The following is an 18,630-nucleotide window of genomic DNA, read 5'->3' on the forward strand; positions in this document are numbered from 1 at the left end:
AAATATTTTGTCCTTTAAAGTTGATCAAGCTTTCAAAGTACTTTGAGAATCACAACAAATGTGCTTATTAATAATTGCTGAGCTACAGCCTTATTAATAATTCGTACTTTAAATGATCATTAATCCAAATGGAGGGAAAGTCTTACACCAGAGAATCCGAGGCACCATTGTGTCCTAGAAAAAGCAATGGATTTGTGGTTAGAAGCCATGGATTCAAATTCCAGTTCGACTATTTATAATTTCTTATATGACATCAGCCCCTCTCCATTTGTTTCTCTTTACCTCTCTGCCTATCTCCTTCCCCCTCATTTAATAATAATAATCCTTCCCTCTCTTCAAATCTCTTCCCCTCTCCCCCATTTCCCTCCACTCTTCTCTCTCATCTTCCTGTTCCCTCCATCTGCTTCCTCTTTTTTCACATTTATAAAATTAAGGGGTGGTACTCAAATTATTTTCAAAGCCCCTTCCATATCTAAATCCTACACATAATTATATAATCCTGTAGTCTTAGATTTGGAAAGGAACTCTGGGGTCATCTCATCCAACCTTCTCCATTCCACTTCATGTATCATCATCATGGATAAGTGATTATATGTCTCTGTTTAGAATCTTCCTGTGATAGGTTGCTTACTCATTCACAAAGCAATCAGTGATACTTTGGATTAATTTTCATTGTTAGGATGTTTTCAAATGTGAAGCTAAAAATCTTCATCCTTGTATCTTCCATATACAAGTTTACCACTGGAACTGAGATAATTTCTTTTTTCTCAGTCTTTCAAAGTGAATATATGTCTTCTTACAAAATTATGAATTCCACATGGACAAAATAAAACAAAAAACTCCCAAACACCCCCCATTCAAGGCTTTCTTGATGACTAGATGAATGACAGAAAAGAGAAATCTTGGTCAATGGACTCTCAATTTCTCTGCATCTAAGCATAGAAACAATTTATATAACTTTCATACATACATATATATATTTTGCTCAGTACAAGGTGCTAATTAACACTTTAATTATCAGTATTTAGAAAATGAAGCAAATGAACATGGTCTTTGCCCTCCAAGGAATTCATGAAACAGTTAAGAAACTGAAACATGTAAACATGAAGTGACAAGGAGAAAAAGAAGTTATAATGTAAGTTGATTTAGCAAATGTTTGTATAGATATAGATATGTTATTCAATTCAAGAAGCATCTATTAAGTGCCTATTCTGTATAAGATACAGAATTGGGAGCTATTTATATTCAGAGATGAACACAGTCATTTTTCCTTAAGAAGTTATCATTTCTGCTTCAGTTAATTACTTATTTATTTGGTCTGGTACTGTGATTTCATTTGTATGTGGAAGTCCTTGTGTGGAAATTGTCTCCTCTGGTACCCAATAACAATTCAGTTAATAGTCTTACAGAGTTAGTGACTTGTCCATGAACATTGTTAATATATGTCAAAGGAGGAACTTGAACCCCAGGTCTTCCTGACTCCAAAGCAAGGCCTCCAATCACACTGCCTTCTTCAATGCTTCTATGAATCCAAGTAGTGTGGTAACTCCTACTTAGACAGACTATATTCTTCCTATGACCTAGAAAATGGTCTGTGAATAATGATATATCCCCCAAAAATCATCCCACCAGAGTCCAACCTGGTGATGGCTTCTCTGATCTTAATGAATCTGGTTCTTTGTTGACAAACAGTTTCATACTATGACCATAGCTAAAGCCTTCTCAGTTTGACAGTCCTACCAATGCTTATATTCCACTGAATTTAACCCTTGAAAACCTAAGTCATTTCCACATCACGATGAAGCATCACAGGACATAAGTGATGGTTTGTAATAGAATGAAGAGAAACAAAACAGGCACACAATAACTAGGCTACAGTACACAATGTAAAAGTGTAATGAGAGTTCAAAGGAGAAAAGGTCTCACTTCGAGCTTGGAATTCAGGGCAGACTTCATGGAGAAGGTGATACTTAGACTGGGTCACAAAAAGTGGGCAAGATTTCAATGAGAAAGAGATGAAAGGAAGAGAGAGACTTACAGATTCTTATTCAATTATCAATCATGCAGACACTGGCAAAAGCTTTGACTGAAAGTAAACTCTATATGGACATGGACATTAGTAAAATACTTCTGAGTTATATTTCTGCAAAAAAATCCATATAAAAATTGATCTAAGTAGATCAAAGGCAGAATCTTAGGGAGAACCAAAGAGTTAGTATTGGCAAGGGTGAAGAAGCCAGCTTTTAAGGAGTCTCAAATTTTCAATTTCAGGGTTCAGAATTTATCCAATCAACCAGCACTTGGGGGTGTGACATCCTTTTGAATAGAAATTGCCACCCTGGAGTTTCTTTGAGAAAGACCCTAACAGCCACATGGAGAGAGCATCTAAAATCCCAGCTGGGAGACCTTTGCAGAAATCCAGACCTCTTGATCACAGCCAATGACCAAAATTCAAAGCACACCAGGCTCAAATATCACACTAGTCAAGCCAAATTCACAAAAACAGCAGCAGATGCTAATAAATATTAAAAGCTGGCTGATAGCAAACATCACTACAGGGGGAGACTGGAAGGGATGACTTCAAAGGTCTTCTCAAAGCTCAAAATCTTTGAAGAAGAAGATGACTCATCTCTCACCTCAGCCTTTGCAGTTATAAAATTCTTTATTATATTTTTCCTCTCTTGGCCTTTCTCTCATTTCTCAAACATATTGAGTTGCTACATTTGTATTTTAGTTTTATAATAGAGGATTGTTAGAACCAGACTGAACTATAACAATCATGCCATCATAAATTTAAAGTTGGAAGAAGCTTTAGATGTTTGCTAGTTCAGAAATGTCAAACTTCAGACCAAGTGGCCAAATATGGTAAACAAAACTTCCAACCTTTGCTGGAACCAGATTAAAATATAATCAAGAACTATTTCACAAAATGTGTAAAAGTACAATAATCTTAGATAATGCTAATCTGTGGTTTTGTAAGTCAAGATGCTCTTTGGATATCCATTTCTATTTGAGTTTGACACCACTACTCTAAATCCAATATATTCACTGCATAGAAGGGGAAACTGAGACCCAGGAAAATAATTGATTTGACCAAGGTAAAATAGCAAGTATGTAGAAAAACTAGAATTTGAATCCAGATTATCTCACTCTAAACTTAGCACTCATAGACTTTTTGAATCATGAATCTAGAATTGAAAGTGATCTGAGAGACCATCTGATCCACTATCTTCATTTTTACAGTACAGGAAACAAAAGTTCATAGAAGTGAGTTGCCCAAGGTCACACTGGTGATAAATATTAGAGGCAGAATTTGAACACAAGCTTTGTGAGTCCAAAGTCAGGGAACTTTCTATTTTATCACATTACCTCAAAGTACCTATAGCTTTAAGTTGCCTTAGAAATTACCTATTTTAAGCTCCTTCTATCAAAAGAACAACTAAGAAAAAAGTTCAGGGAAATAAATACCTAAGGTAATAGGGCTAAATGACATTTAGGGATTGAATGCATGGTTGTTGGATTTTGTTGGGGGCGGGGTTTGCCCATTGCCCCAGTTGCAAATTTTTTTTTAAAGCACTAGTTATAACTCAGTCTGAATTTTACCCATGAGAAAACTAAACTTCCTACCTCCAAGTACCCTTGTGAGGATTGAAAAAGCTAATGATGCCTTTTGCAGAGTTAGCAGTTAGGAACATTCGTTGAATTAAATTAATGTACAAGTCTTTTGAAAGCTGAGATCTTACTAAACTTAGGTTTTCTTATTAACACCAATACTCATTAAGAAGTCCATAAAGAATTCATTAGTACTCTCTTCAGAATACTCAAATTAGATTTAATGATCAGTCCTCAGATCCATTGATGGATGTGAAGATTGGAACCAATGATTCTCTACTAGACAATGTAGACTACAGTTCCCACTCCTATGTATTCACCTACTCATCCTCTATTTATTATCCATATCCTTCTATAAATCTTTTTAAAAATACTTCACCAAAAAAATGTCAATCATGGTCCAACCTAAAAATCTGAGATATCAAAGGGAGAACACTTTTTTTTCCTCTGTGTGGAAGAGAATAAACTCATTAGGCAGTGAGGAGGCATAATGGTGGACATGAAGTGAGGAAGCTATCTTGAATTCAAATCTGGACTCAAACACTTATCCCTGTTTGCCTCAGTTTCCTCATCTGTAAAATGAGCTGGAGAGGGAAATGGTAACCCATTCCTCTATCATTGAAAAGAAAACTCCAAATGGGGTGACAAAAAGTCAGACACATGTAATACAAATGAAAAAAACTTAATCACTAATTCACCAGAATTAGCAGAATCTGTCCCCTAACATTTATCAATGAAGTGAGCAGACTTCTAACATCAAAGTAATCTAGAAAGAACAATGTCATAATAATCATTTTCAAATTCACAGAGACAATTTCAATCATCAATGGTTTCCATGAAAACAAAAACCTGAAATGAAGGCTCTCTCATTTTTGTCTTTGCATCATCAGTAATTAATTCCATTTCTAGCCCATAAAATGCATTGAATAAATCCTCGCTGAAGTGTGGAAGGATCACTAGCTTTGTCATGAATAGGTTCAAATCCTGCATATGACACTTACTACCTCTGTAACCTTAGGCAACTCATATAAACTGAAAGGATTAAATTAGATTGCTGTTGAGATACCATCCAACTTCATATTTTTCTATGATTTATAGGAACTAATCAAACCACAATTTTAAATAGTTTTGAAAACTGAGCCACACTTTCAGTCTATGAAAGTGAATCAAGAAACAAGGTCTCCTATGAGCTAAGTCCTGGGCAAGGGGCTATGTGGAATAATAAAACCATAGACATAGAGTTCAACTCTCTCCTTTTAAAGATGAAGACCCAAGAGGGATATTGTTGATTTTCCCAAGGTCACATAAGTAGTAAGTGACAGAGGCAATATTCAAACCTATACCCTCTGATTCCAAGTCTAATACTCTTTTCCATCACCTCCACACTAAGAAATGTGAAAAATACCTTGTCCTTAAAGAAATAGAATCTAGTTAGAGATTTATGTTTAAAATTCATGAAAATCATAAAGAATAACCCCTATTCAAATACTGGGCTCAGACTTACTACTTTTAAGATCCCTAAATTTAGGAATATTGAATTCAAAACTTCCAACAATGGGGATCACAACCCTTATCTTTCACCAGATGACAGAGAGTCCTTATGCTGTAGATGAAAACTTTTCTCAAATGGCAGTCAAACTAGACTGGTCGTCCTTCTCCAGGCCTTTCCTCATAGTCATTCCAGTGTGTGGGACCTGCCAGAATCTGAACTACATTGACATAGCCTTCAAGAACCCAGGGTCGCCTTCCTGATTCTATGAGGCACTCTAGACTAGGAGAAGTAGATCCTTTCAATACAAATAGAGTTGGGCGAAGGAAGAACTGAGAGGCTGGGATAGATAGGGAAGGATGGAGAAGGAAGGTAAGACTTTGGGCCAGGCCTTAAGAATTCATATGGGTGAATAGTAAACATATCAAGGGACAGTGTTCAATCTTAGACTGTTTCTTCCCTTTGGGTTTCAATCAGTGCACCTGGGGACTCAAAAAAAGTAAATATACTAAGATTGAAATGACATCTCATCTCCCATCTCCATGCCTTTGACCAGGCTGTCCTCCATAAATGGAAGGCTCTCCCAGCTCACTTCCACTTTTTAATTTCAAAACAACAGCTCAGATCCCATCTTCTGCAGGAGACATTTCTCAGTTCTCCTAGCAGCTAGTGTCTACTTTTCTGAGATTGTGTTCTCCCTCTTCTGTATATATCTATTAAGTGCCCAATTATTCACTTGTCTCCCCCCATAAGAATGCCAGTTTAATGAATACAGGAATCACTTTTTCCTTTCTATGTATCTCTGGCACTTCATGTAAGGCCTAGAACATAAAAAATGCCTTATCAATTGGCTGACATCATTGCTTCCCATCCACTGAAGATAAAGGAATTGGATGAACCTGTGGAATTATTAAAGGGGCAATGGTCACCACAATTATACACCATTGTTCAAAAAACTACATTTCACAGTTGGCATTGACAACCTGGTATTGATCTCTGGTAAAACTGTAGCATGGATTTTTTAAGTTTTATAGGGGGCCAGCTAGGTAGCAAAGTGGACAGAGCACCGGCCCTGGACATGAGTTCAAATCCGGCCTCAGACACTTAATAATTTACTTAGCCATGTGACCTTGGACAAGTCACTTTATCCCATTGCCTTGCAAAAAAAAAAAGAGTTTTTATAGGCACTTGAAAAGACAATAGCTATTGATCCTCAGAAACATGTACCACAAGGAATGTCATCCTAAACTAAACTCATGTCATTATTTGATAGGGGGACTATGCTTATGGTCAAGGATCATACTTAGCATTATGTATTCATATTCTTTTGTCAAATTTTCAAAGGACTTCTGCTCTAACCTATCCGTGTCTTCTTATTCTGGTCATTTTGAGATTTTTTTTGGGGGGGAGTTATAAGGCAATGGAGTTAAGTGGCTTGCCCAAGGTCACATGGCTAAGTAATTATTAAGTGTCTGAGGCCATATTTGAACTCAGATCCTCCTGATTCTAGGGTTGGTGCGCTATCCACTGTACCACCTATCTGCCCCCTATTCTGGTCAATTTTTACTCTCCTATAGAGTATTACAAAACACTGGAACCTATTGAAATTTCATGGCTACTTGTACAGCACTGGACTATCTATCTAAAAGTCTTTGTTTTACTCTGAACTGATAGCAGCATCTGCATCTCCTCCACAAAAGGCGTAGTACCAGCTTGCTTTTTTTGTGAATCATAAAAGCACATCTTTACCCAACCAGCACAAGATTCCATCATGCTCAAATTGCCTTTATTTATTAACATTTTTCTGCCTTCATGATTATTTCCCCAGTTTGCCTGATTTTTGATTTCATGGGAGTAAATTTCTTTCAACTTTCATTTTGCCCCTGGCAGCTGGTCCTGAAGTTATGAAGGTTCCCCAAAACCTTCATTTAGCAATTTGGGGAGGGGAATGAGGTGGAGTTAGAGACTTTTGTCCTGAATTTCTACAACTATACTCATATTTAACCTGATTCAGATCCAACCTCAACAAACAAATATACACATACACACACACACACATGCATACAATTACTAAACCCTATCATCTGTATTATTTTCTCTTACATTCCTACATTCTCCTTAAGTATATCCTCTTCCATTTTCTGATCTCTACCTCCCATCAGTACTCAAGCTACACTCTAAGGCCTTGGGATTTTGGTTGGTATTTACCATAACTATTCTGAAACAGACTCCCATGATGCTACTCCCTGGCTACTTCTTAACATATCACATATACATATATACTCAACTGCACCTTTCTACTTCTTGCTTTGGGAAGTCAGTCAAATCTATACTACAATGCTTGAAAAGGATAAATCAAAGAAGTTCCATGGCTCTATTCACCAAACCCTTGATTTCCCTGACCAAAAGATTCCACTCTAGACATGACTACCTAATAAATGCTTTCTCCCATGAGAATGTAATTTCTGAAGGCAGGAATACCCTTTTTGCATTTGATTCCCAAAATCTATCACAATGAACACAATGGAATTTAATAAATGCATATTTTATTCATCTCATCCATTAAAATCAGTGCTTTCCTATATATATATCCTAGGCAGAGGGTCAATGGCAAGAATACTTGGGATTCTTGAGTGTCCATAACGATATTAAAAAGTCATAAGTATAAGATGGAAGTCTAGTCTCATTGTAAGATATCAATAATTGATTTTTAAAAATACCTTACACAATCTCTCCTCAGGAGATCTATTGTCCAACTCCTAAGGTTGCCATCCATTTAATATTACCTTACAATTTTTACAAAAAGCTGCAATATTAATGCACAGCAAGTCTCCTTATCAATAAACTTCCTATCAAACCAAGTGAAAGAACAGGTTCACTCACATCTGGGAATCAATGATATAATCCTATAATTTAGAGTTGAAAAGTACATCAAATGTTACCTATTTTATGCCTCAACCTAAATAAGAATCCATTCCTGCTATATCCCTGATAAATACATTGTCCAATCTATTCCTAAAATGCCACCAATGATAGAAAAGTCACTACTTCCTGGGACAGACTATTCCATTGTGGGACATTTCTATATTGCCACCAAAAATCTGTCTCTCTTCCAATTGTTGCCCACCCATATCCTATTACAGTTAACTGAAAATTAATCATCATTCTCAACAATATCCTTTTGAACATTTAAACACCACTATTACTCCCCTTCCCTCAATCTCCATTACTTAAAGACAAAACATCCCAAATTTCTTTACCCAAGACTAATATACCAGGCTTTAGTCCTTTCACTACTCTCTGGCACCTTTCTTAACCAGAGACCCATGAATGCATCTGATAAATTATATTAAAGATATGATATACATATATATATATATATATCACTATATTTCAATATAATTTTTATAATACTATATAATTAATCCCAAGCATTAATGATTCCAAGAAGGCATCCAGCCCAGTACAATGATCCATGACACAAAAAATGGTTAAGAGCCACTGTTCTGGATTCCATCCTTTTCATCAATATGATTTCTAAAACGTAGCCCCAAGAACTGGATGCCAGGCAAACATTCACCCTTTTCCTCCCCACTGCTCAACTACAGAAACATTCATTGATTTTCTAGAGTTTTCCCTGAAGAGCCAGGAGATTATAAAATACATCTAGTACCATCAAGTCAATCCAGTTATGAACATACTACTTGGTTTACTCACCTCAATACTTCAAGTTTCCATAATTTCATTGAAGCATTTACTTCTATCAACACACATTGCCACCATTCCATGCCTTAGTAAATAGCTTGATGAGTCACTGTGGCCAAAAGGAAAAGAAATATTACCTGGGGGCCAAGTCTCTGGTCATATGCTAAACTTCTTTTCAATTTAGCTAGGCTGACCTTCAGCAACAAACATGATCCTTTGCCAAAATTGTGCTCAGAAACTTCCCAGTTGGACTTATACAGCCTGGATTTATGTTCCTCTGGCAGAGCCTTTGAAGAATGAAGAATATCCCCCTAGTGCAGCAAAGCAATTCTGCAGGACTTTCATGAAAAGCCTTTGTTATGCAAAGTAAAAAATTTTCAAATGAAGATCTTAAAGCACAAATTCAAACAAATTACCCTGGACTCAACTCCATGGACAAGTTTTGACTAAAGTCCAATACCAAAGTAAAGAAGAAAGAAATACCAAGCCAAGGGGCCATGAAGGCAAAAGCAGAATACATACAAAGAATGTAAAACTCTTGGATTATTAACAGCTAGAAGAAACTGAGAAGACAATGTGGTGCAATTTCCTCATAGCATAGATAAGGAAACTGAGACCCTAAATGATTAAGTCCCTTATCTTAAGCTCATACAGATAAAATGTCTTGAGTTGGGAGTTGAACCCAGGTCTTCCTGACTGTAAGTTTAGAGACCTATCTATCACAATAAGGAAATTGTTCTGTTGAAAATGGAGAATTTGTATAATGTGAAAAATGTCATTACAAGAATGATAGATGTTTTTTCTAATGAGGAGTGGCATAATCGAAAGATTCAATGTCAGAATATCAGGGTTCAAATTCTTTCACTTAATAGCTTTGTAATCTTGTACAAGTCACTTCCATCTCTCTAGGTCTCCTTTCTCATCCACAAAATAGAGTTGCTAAATTAGATGAATTCTGAGGTCTTCCATAGCTGTTGACCTAGGTTCAAATCTCACCTCAAACGTTTGTTATCTCTCTAACCTTGGACACCTCTTTAGACCCATCTTCTCAACTGTAAAAAGGAGAGGTTGGCGTGGCCTAAGTGACCTGTAAGGTCCCTTCGAATTCTACAACTTGGATCAATCTTGTACTTAAGGGTTTTTTTTAAATATCAAAACAATTACAATTTTTCCTTCCTCTTTTGACTCATCCTTGGTTGTCTATTACAAATCTATATAATTTATCTCCTATCTCTCTCTCTCCAAGTACTTCACACAATACATTGTACATAACATACTTTTAATGCTCATGAAAAGTTCCTGAAAAGAGGAACAGCTCCATCTCTTCCTAATATTCACTTTGATCTCCAAACATGGTCGATTTGGAGTCAGAAGACTTAGTTTCACATCCTGACCCTAATATTCACTAATTGTGGAGACTGTGGTCAAGTCATTTATGGTTCTCCTTTTCCTCATGTGTAAATAACTAAGTTGTAATAAATAATAAGAATAATAACATTCATATCTCATTTCAAAGTATGTAAAGTGCTTTATATTCATTGTCTCACTTGATTTTTACAATAACTCTATGAGAAAAGGATGAGAGATTAAATTACTCACCTAGACAGTGTCTGAAGCAAGAATAGAATATAGGTCTTCCTAACTGTAAGCCTAGCACTCTACCTGCTACACCTCCAAGATGGTCACCATAATCCCTTTCTCCTCCAAATTCTGTGATTCTATTGTGGTCATCAACATAGTGTCTCCCTATCAGATAAACTCCTTGTTTAATCATATTCCCTTCTATTTCTTTTCAGAATTTTTCTTAGGAGGGCCTTCAATATCAATTGAGATAAAATATGTAAAACATTTTGCAAATTGGAATACACTACATAAAATGGTCACTGAAATCATCATCATCATCATCATCATCACTTATGGTCAATTCAGTCCTAAAATGAAGAGGAAGGGGAGGGAGAAAGAAAAAGCAGAGAATCTTCTTTTATGGGCAGCACAGGTGACTCATTGTTCCCCAAGTCTCTACAAGGGAAAAAAAAAAAACCTTTCTGTCTCCTCAGCTAAAGACTAGTTCCCAAAGACAGAGGAACTGAGAGAAAGACAGGGAACAGTTCAAAGTCTTGGCTGCCTGCTGTCAACCACTGCAACAAAAGTAAGAGTGAATCTGACTCTTGTCCCACCCACTCCTTACATAATCACCATTCCCAGAGAGCAATCATTTTGTAGTTTCTTTTTTTTTCTTTGATCAAAACAAAATGAAATCTTTTTTCTCATTTGATTTTTTAGACAATACTTAAAATGATTTATTTGTTCCAGTAAAAGTTATAGTAAATGGCCTCCCCTTACCTTACCTTCCAACTCAGGAATTCAGTGCAAAGAGCCAGGATCAGAACAACTTTTTTGTTGTCCTGTTCAATAGCCAACTTCCTCCTTGGAGCTCACATTGTCTTTTCTCCATCTCTCTAATGAGCTTAGCAAAGTCTATCTCACTTAACTAGATAGATTCTGATCTTGCCAGACTGTAAGCTTTAAAAGGTCAGCCACTGTTTATCTTCTCCAGGACACAAGTAGGCATTCAAAATGTGTCAAATGGAAGAAAGGCAGGACCTGGACATTTTTAAGTTTCTACTTTATAACAAGGAGGGTCTACTCTTAGAATCACTTACCCAATAAAGTTAGGTCCCCTAATTTAAGCCCAAAAAGAATAATAACAGTACAGTGGCACCTAATTTAAATAATTCCATCATCATGGAATTTGATGTTTCCCATGGATAGATTTGTCAGTTATATGACAATATATTTTTAAATATCAATGTCTTATGCTGCTATTCATCTCTCCTCAATGAGGCCACATGCTTTCCTTCAGGCTCTTCCCTCTGCTTTAGGAGGCTTTCCCCCTGCTCCTCCCACCCTGAGTCTATGAAGTCATTCCCACATCTTACAATCCAATTGGAACCATGACTAAGGTGGGTGTGACTAGTGTTTTCCCAGGAATTGATCTGAATGTAGTATACTTCATTCTATAGACTAGCATCTCAAAACTCACTACTAGTTCACAGCCTAGGGGAGGGAGGAGAGGCAAGAGGGTAAAGTTAGGCCAGGAAGAGGGAAAGGGAGCAAGGTCATAGATCAGAAGGATAAGAGGAGAATAAACTACAACTTCTACAATGCAAGTGTATCAATGATTGTATAGCACCCCATTACTACTCTATTCCCTGTCTTCTTTTGTGCTTGAAATCACACACTTCTAATTTGTTTTTCCGTGTGAAAGTATGTCATAGTTACATGTATGACCTCTAAGATTACTTTGACTATGAAACCTTAGACTCAGAGAAGCACACTCTCAGGGCAAGAAAGTAACTCAGGAATCATCTGATCAAAATCCACCCAACAAGTCCTTCGTCAGGTCTTGTTTGAAAACTTTCAGCAACAGGAAACATCACCTAACAAGACAATCCATTCTACAGTTCTAAACATTTTCCTTCTATGAAAATCAGATTGGTCTTTCAGCCTCCCCTTAATCTTCTGTTGATAAATGATCTCTTCTTTCTCTGATCTCCCTTGTTCATTCATATCTATTGATACATACAACAAACTCTGTTTTTAATTTGAGTCACTTGTGAATATGCGTACTTAGAGTTCAACTGGTTGAATTAAAACATACAAACAAATAACAAAAACTATATGCAAATATCCTAACCAATCTAATCATGTCCTGAATGAGAGATGCTTTCACTGGATATAGAGTCATTTAAAAAACTGTCTGCCATCAATCCTTGCCTCATCCTCCTGGAAGACATTAGTGATTCTGCTCATGGAGAGTAGAAAAGAGAGTTGAGTCACTTGAGTTCTTTTTCTAGTCATATCAAACTCTCCATGACCTCATTTGTGGTTTTCTTGGCAAAGAAAATGGAGTTATTTTGCAACTTCCTTCACCAAATCATTTTACAGTTGAGGTAACTGAAGCAAACAGGGTTAAGTGATTTGTCCAGGGTCACATAACTAGTAAGTGTCCTAGGCCAGATTTGAACCCAGGAAGATGACTCTTACTAATTCCAAGTCCAGTGCTCTATTCATTACAGCACCACCTAGCTGCCTCTAGTGAAAGGAGTGAGCTTAAAAGTTAGGAATCTAGGTATTTCAGAATTCATTTTGGAAGTCAATTGATGCCCCAAGAAGCATGGTGGCACCTTCACAGTCTACTCCAGAAAAAAAACTTATCTTAAAGTAATGTTACATTTGGACACAGATTTGGTGGAACTAATGGTATGTACAAACTAAGTAAATTTGTGCATAGTTTCTCAGAAATTAAGATGGTATAGGGGAAAGTATTCTCTCCTCTTCCCAAAGTTTTGAGAGGAGAGGAGTATTTACATTTTGTTTTGCTATACCTTTGAAGAAATACTTCTTTGTAAAAGCTACCTAGTGTTGAGTCTAAACGGAATTGGAGCATTAAATCATTAGTCCTGAATGGTAGAGGATGGGAGACATAGTTGATGGGAACTCAAGCTATGTGAACAGAGAAAAGACTCCTCAATCCAAACTCATCAATCTAGAATACTGAAGGGAGACTGGCTCTCAGAGAGTGGGGCAGGGCATATACTTCATAGGCAAAAAATGGCTTTATTTTAGAAGGAACACAGAGTTTGAGGAAAGGTGAGGGAAGACAAGTCACACTAGAATATTTCTTGCTGTGCTTCTAAAAGTCATGATTCAAATAGAAGCCTTCAAGAAGGCAAGAAGAATGTATAATATATATGTAAATATACACATATATACACATGTATTTATCAATATAGATAGATGTCTTGCTGTGTTGCCAAGCATCAGTATTCTAGCATAGAATCACTGTATAACTTTGGACATCATTGTGAGCCTACATACTGCCAACAGGAGCAGAATATTGACCTTAAGCCTTGGGTGGAGAACTTACCGCCCAGGTCTGAGAATAAGTAGTCATGGAGATGACATCAAGTGCTTCAATGGTTAAGGGAACACTCAAGAGTTATGTACTATGGTATTTTTCCCCTTGGGTCACAGATTTAAAAAAAAAATTCATGTTCTTGTGGAAGGGGACAACAGTCAGAACTTTGCAGCATGATTGTTGGATAATGGTTAGAGCCCACAGTTGTTCCAGGAACAAACTTCACTGCTCACCGGTGTGTCAGTCACTCGGGTTCTGTCAATAAGCACAGACCTCAGATGGAAAGCATCCAGGTGGCATCAGAGAAAAGAGAGTCAAAGGCTCCAATTACACAGGAACCCTGAACTAGAAGCAGTCTGGTGACAAATTTAGGGGGACAGGAGGATCACAAAGACTTACCTTCCTATGTGATCTCTAAGGAGGGAAAATTAGAAGCTAGGCTGGAAGAGGAAGGAGAGAAAACTCTATGAATGTCAGAACCTGGCATTACAATATAACTAGACAACTGGTTTTTAAAACCATAAAATATTTGATCTGGAAGAGACCTTAAAATGTAGAACACAATACATTAGAGTCAGAAATGACCTGAGAATATGAAACAGAATGTTTAGGCTAAAAGAGACCTATTCAAATAGACTATGAAAATTAGAAAGGGCAACTTGGTATATGGTGAATAGTATAATGAATTTAAACTCAAGAAAGCATGGGTTCAAATTCGATTTAGATAATATTCACTGAGTGATAATGAACAAGTCATTGAAGCTCTATCTGCCTCAGTTTCATCATCTGAAAATCAGTAATAATAGCATTTATCTCTCATGCATACCATTAGAATCAAATGATATATTTGTAGTGCTGTACAAATCCTAAAACACTAGATAAATCCTAGATATTACTATTATTGATATTATTATTTAGGAAACCAAAAACTTATCAAATGAAGATCAAATAAAATATGTGTGAGGCATTTTGCAAACTTAAAACACCATTAAATCATCACCATTCTTATTGTTGTTGCTATTAATGTAATTCTTAGCCAATTTGTCCATTTACCCAAATCTAGATGGCATCACCAATTATTCACAATCATGGTCTGAAAAGATCTTGACAGTCTAGCAAGTACTAGCAAAGCAGAGCCTGGGGGAAAATCTGATCCAGTAAAACTTTTTGAATCATTTTAAACTCACAATTATAATAAAACAAACAAAAAAGAACAACAAGCAACAGTAATAAAAACACAGAGGATCATATTTGGCCCAGGGGTCATAATTTTATAACTCTTCAATTCCAGAGAATTGGATTGAATCTAATAAAAGTAAGTTTGATAGAGAAAAATGTTAAATCTTATACAACATTAGCTTCAGAGTACAAAATAGAGGAGACCTGGTTAAACAGCATTTTATTTGAAAAAAGATATTTGGGTTTTCTTTATTTGAAAGCTCAGTTTTGCTCATGAGTATGATGTAAAAGATTTCCCCTTCACTCCTCTTCTAAAATTAATATAGCATAATTCAGCAAAGTTCGTCACAAATACTATCTCATCTGATCCTCACAATTGCCCCAGGAAGTAGATGTTAATATTATCATGATTTTATAAATGAGAAAACTGAGGCAGACAGAAGTTAAGTGACTTGCCCAGGGTCATATAGGTAATAAGTATCTGAGGCTGGACTTGAACTCAAGTCTTCCTGACTCCAATCCCAAAGTTCTATCCTTTTTGAACCACTCTCTTGCCTACAATATTTACTTGGAATATACTAAGAAAGTCATAACTTCCAGAAATAAGTCAGTTGACACCTGGAATTTTATGTTTAGTTCTGAGAGCCAGAGTTAGGAAGAAACTATATAGTTAAATGGTCAGAGGAGTTAAACCAGAGTGATTAACAGAGGATCTTGAGCCTATATCATATGAGTATTCATTGAAATAGGGAGGATAAATGAAGAGAAGTCAAAGGGATGGCAGCTGTCTCCAAATATTTAAAGGGCTGCCATGTCAGCACAGAATTAGACTTGTTCCATTTGAAGTAAAGAAACCGAGGACCATTGGTGGAAGTTTCAAAAGCTCAATTTCAGCATTACATCTGGGAAAATTGCCTAACAATTAGAATTATCCCAAAGTGGAAGTGAATGCCTCAAGAAATGGTAGGGTTTCCTGGCCTTGAAAGATACTAAGTGAACATATGCTGTGTATATTTAAATGGAAATTCAATTAGTTGTGAAAAGACTAGTTATCGATTGACTTTCTTCTCAACTCTAAAAATTCTCTGACTCTATGAAAAGTTTAGAAGATTGGGTTAATATCCAATCAGACCAGAAATGGCCATAAGCAGTTATTTTTATAACAAATTTCTGATATAATACTTGTCCTTTATCATTTTGGCTCATAAAAGTTGAAGGCACACTGAAAAAATGGCTACTATCTTTGTGTAGTTTTACATATTTAAACATTATTAACTTATGTTTCATTTCACAATTTAGCTTCTGGTCATTTTTCAAGTTCCTTAAAGAACTTATATTTAAATATTACTATTTAATAAATTAATATTTAAATCAATATTTTAATTTATTCTTATTTCTATTCATTAAGCTACCTATAAGCATTCCAAAAGTGGTTCATTTAGTAGCATTTTGGCTACTAAGAAGTTCTTGAAATAGGAAAAGGACAGAGTGTGCTGTGTTTATAAATGACAGCTTGATTTTAGCCAAGGATTGCTCTTGCTTTCAGCATTCAGCAAGTTTTCCCACACTGCTTCTGCATGCAAATAAATTCTGCCCTATAACACAAGGACAATTCCTTCCTAGACCCTATTTTGGCCACAAGTTATTAACAGCTTAGGGACCAAGAAAATATATGAATAAATGGACCATTAAGTTGGGTTTCTGTCATGATAGAATAAAAGAATTTGCTATCTTTCCCAAAGTGTTTGAAAAAAATATGAATAAGATGTTAGAGATTAACAGAGGTTTAAAACATTGAATGTTAGACCTAGGCAGCATCCAAAGCTAGAAGGAAAATTTCATGAAAATAAAGTATAAATGTGTATTATAAAGTCAGAGGCAATAATAAATGGATAATTAAAATTGAAATAAGAGAAAGTAGATAAGGGGTTTCCTTGTCTACATTGAGATATACAAAGGAAAGTGATCAATTCAATTTTACGCACACATTCTTATATTCAACACTGGAGAATACAAAAGCAAAACTGAAATCAGTCCAAGTCTTCAAGAACCTAGTTGAAGAATGAAATATGGGCACAATAAGGAGGGATGATTAAATGGAAAGTACAGTTAGCGAAATCTGGCAGACTTTCTGAGGAGATAAAGACCAAACTGAGCTATGAAGATAAAATTTTGCAGCAGAGCTGAAGAGGGAACCCATTCTGGCTCTATAGCATAGTCACAGAAAAGTCAAAAAGTTTGGTTACAGAATGTCAAGCTCAGAGGACAGCAAACTAGTTTAATGATTCTGTGGAGAATAGGAAAAGACAGGGGAAATAGAAAAGATTACCTTGTCAAAGACATTTGGATGAAGAACAGTGTGAGAATGTCCAATAGTGGAAATAATAATGTCTTTCTTGCTATTGTTTAATCTTTATTCTAACTTTCACTAGACTGCCAAGCATAGTCTACCCATCATGCAAGTTTGTGGGTAAGGGATGAAAAAATATCAACTCTTACCTTACATGAGTCTTATATTTATTTAATATTAATTTTTAATTGAACCTCACTACCTGGGATCTAGGTAGGACAGGGATGATCATGCCCATTTCTCAGCTGAATATTTTCGTACTATTTATTTATTTATTCATTTATTTATTTATTTATAAGATTTAGAGATGAAGTGACTTGCTCAGGGTCACAGAGATATTTAATGCCAGACACAGAACTGTAAACAAGATCTTTTGACTTTTTTTTAGTGATTTTTGATGTTTCTCACCTTGATGAACTGGAAAAATTTGGAATCAGAAGAAAAGAGATTCCAAACACAGCCCTGCTCCTTACTTGTATAACCTTGGGTAAGAAATTTCACCTCCCTAGCCATCAGCTGTTAAACTGCAAAAGAGGCATTAGGCTAAAGCAGGGGTTCTTAACCTCTTTTGTGTTTGCCATAGACCCCTTTGGCAATCCGGTGAAGCCTATGAATTCCTTTTCAAAATGATATTCTTAAATGCATAAAGTAAAAGGCCTAGAATTACAAAGGAAACCAATTGTATTGAAATACACTTTAGGACAGTCACAGACTCCAAATTAAAGTTCAATTCAGCCCTCTTTAGATGATCCTGATAAGGACCTTCTCAGTTTCAAATCTTTCAAATCTCAGCTTCAATTATCACATGACCAATCACATTTTCCAAGACCATTCCACTTCAAGAGCTGCCATCCCCACCCAGTCACATGTCCATTGAACACAGTCCCTCATAGAGCATGCTCAGAAAGTCAAAGACTGAAAATTCATAGGTTGCAGGCAAGTAGCTATTCCATAACTATTGTAGGATGTCAGAACTCTGATTGGACATCAGATCTGGGTACAATACTAGCAGAATGTAGAATTCCACTTGAGTTGCCTCTGTAGACAATAATGGTCTTGACAGAGTTGAGAAACTCAGATTGGAGACATCCATTTTCCTATTTTCTATTATCAGTCTCACCCAACCCCATTTTATGCTCCCTAAGACTCAGAGGTACAAAAGTCACATAGAGAATTATCCACTTAAGGACTACAGACAGCTCTCCAGTACTAACATGTCCATAGACCAAGGTCTTGGGCAATTATCCAGTGTGTTTGAAAAGTTTTACTTCTATTTTTAATCAAGACAGAGCATCTAGAATTGGTCTAAATGTGTCTGAACTATCTTACCTGGGACTAGTCAAATAGGATGCCATTAAGAGTAATGAATGAATA

The 18,630-nt window shown here is 36.2% G+C and overlaps 1 protein-coding gene across 1 annotated transcript in view; it reads right to left on the reverse strand.

Moving 5' to 3' along the window:
* JAKMIP1 (janus kinase and microtubule interacting protein 1) overlaps positions 1-18,630 on the reverse strand; it is a 187,036-nt gene that overhangs the window by 125,554 nt on the left and 42,852 nt on the right. The window contains exon 3 of the mRNA XM_074229806.1: positions 8,819-8,915. The gene's annotated coding sequence lies outside the window, so the exon portion shown is untranslated. The remainder of the gene's footprint in view (positions 1-8,818; positions 8,916-18,630) is intronic.

Source organism: Macrotis lagotis, chromosome 3 (assembly GCF_037893015.1).
Source record: "Macrotis lagotis isolate mMagLag1 chromosome 3, bilby.v1.9.chrom.fasta, whole genome shotgun sequence".
Lineage (NCBI taxonomy): Eukaryota > Metazoa > Chordata > Mammalia > Peramelemorphia > Peramelidae > Macrotis > Macrotis lagotis.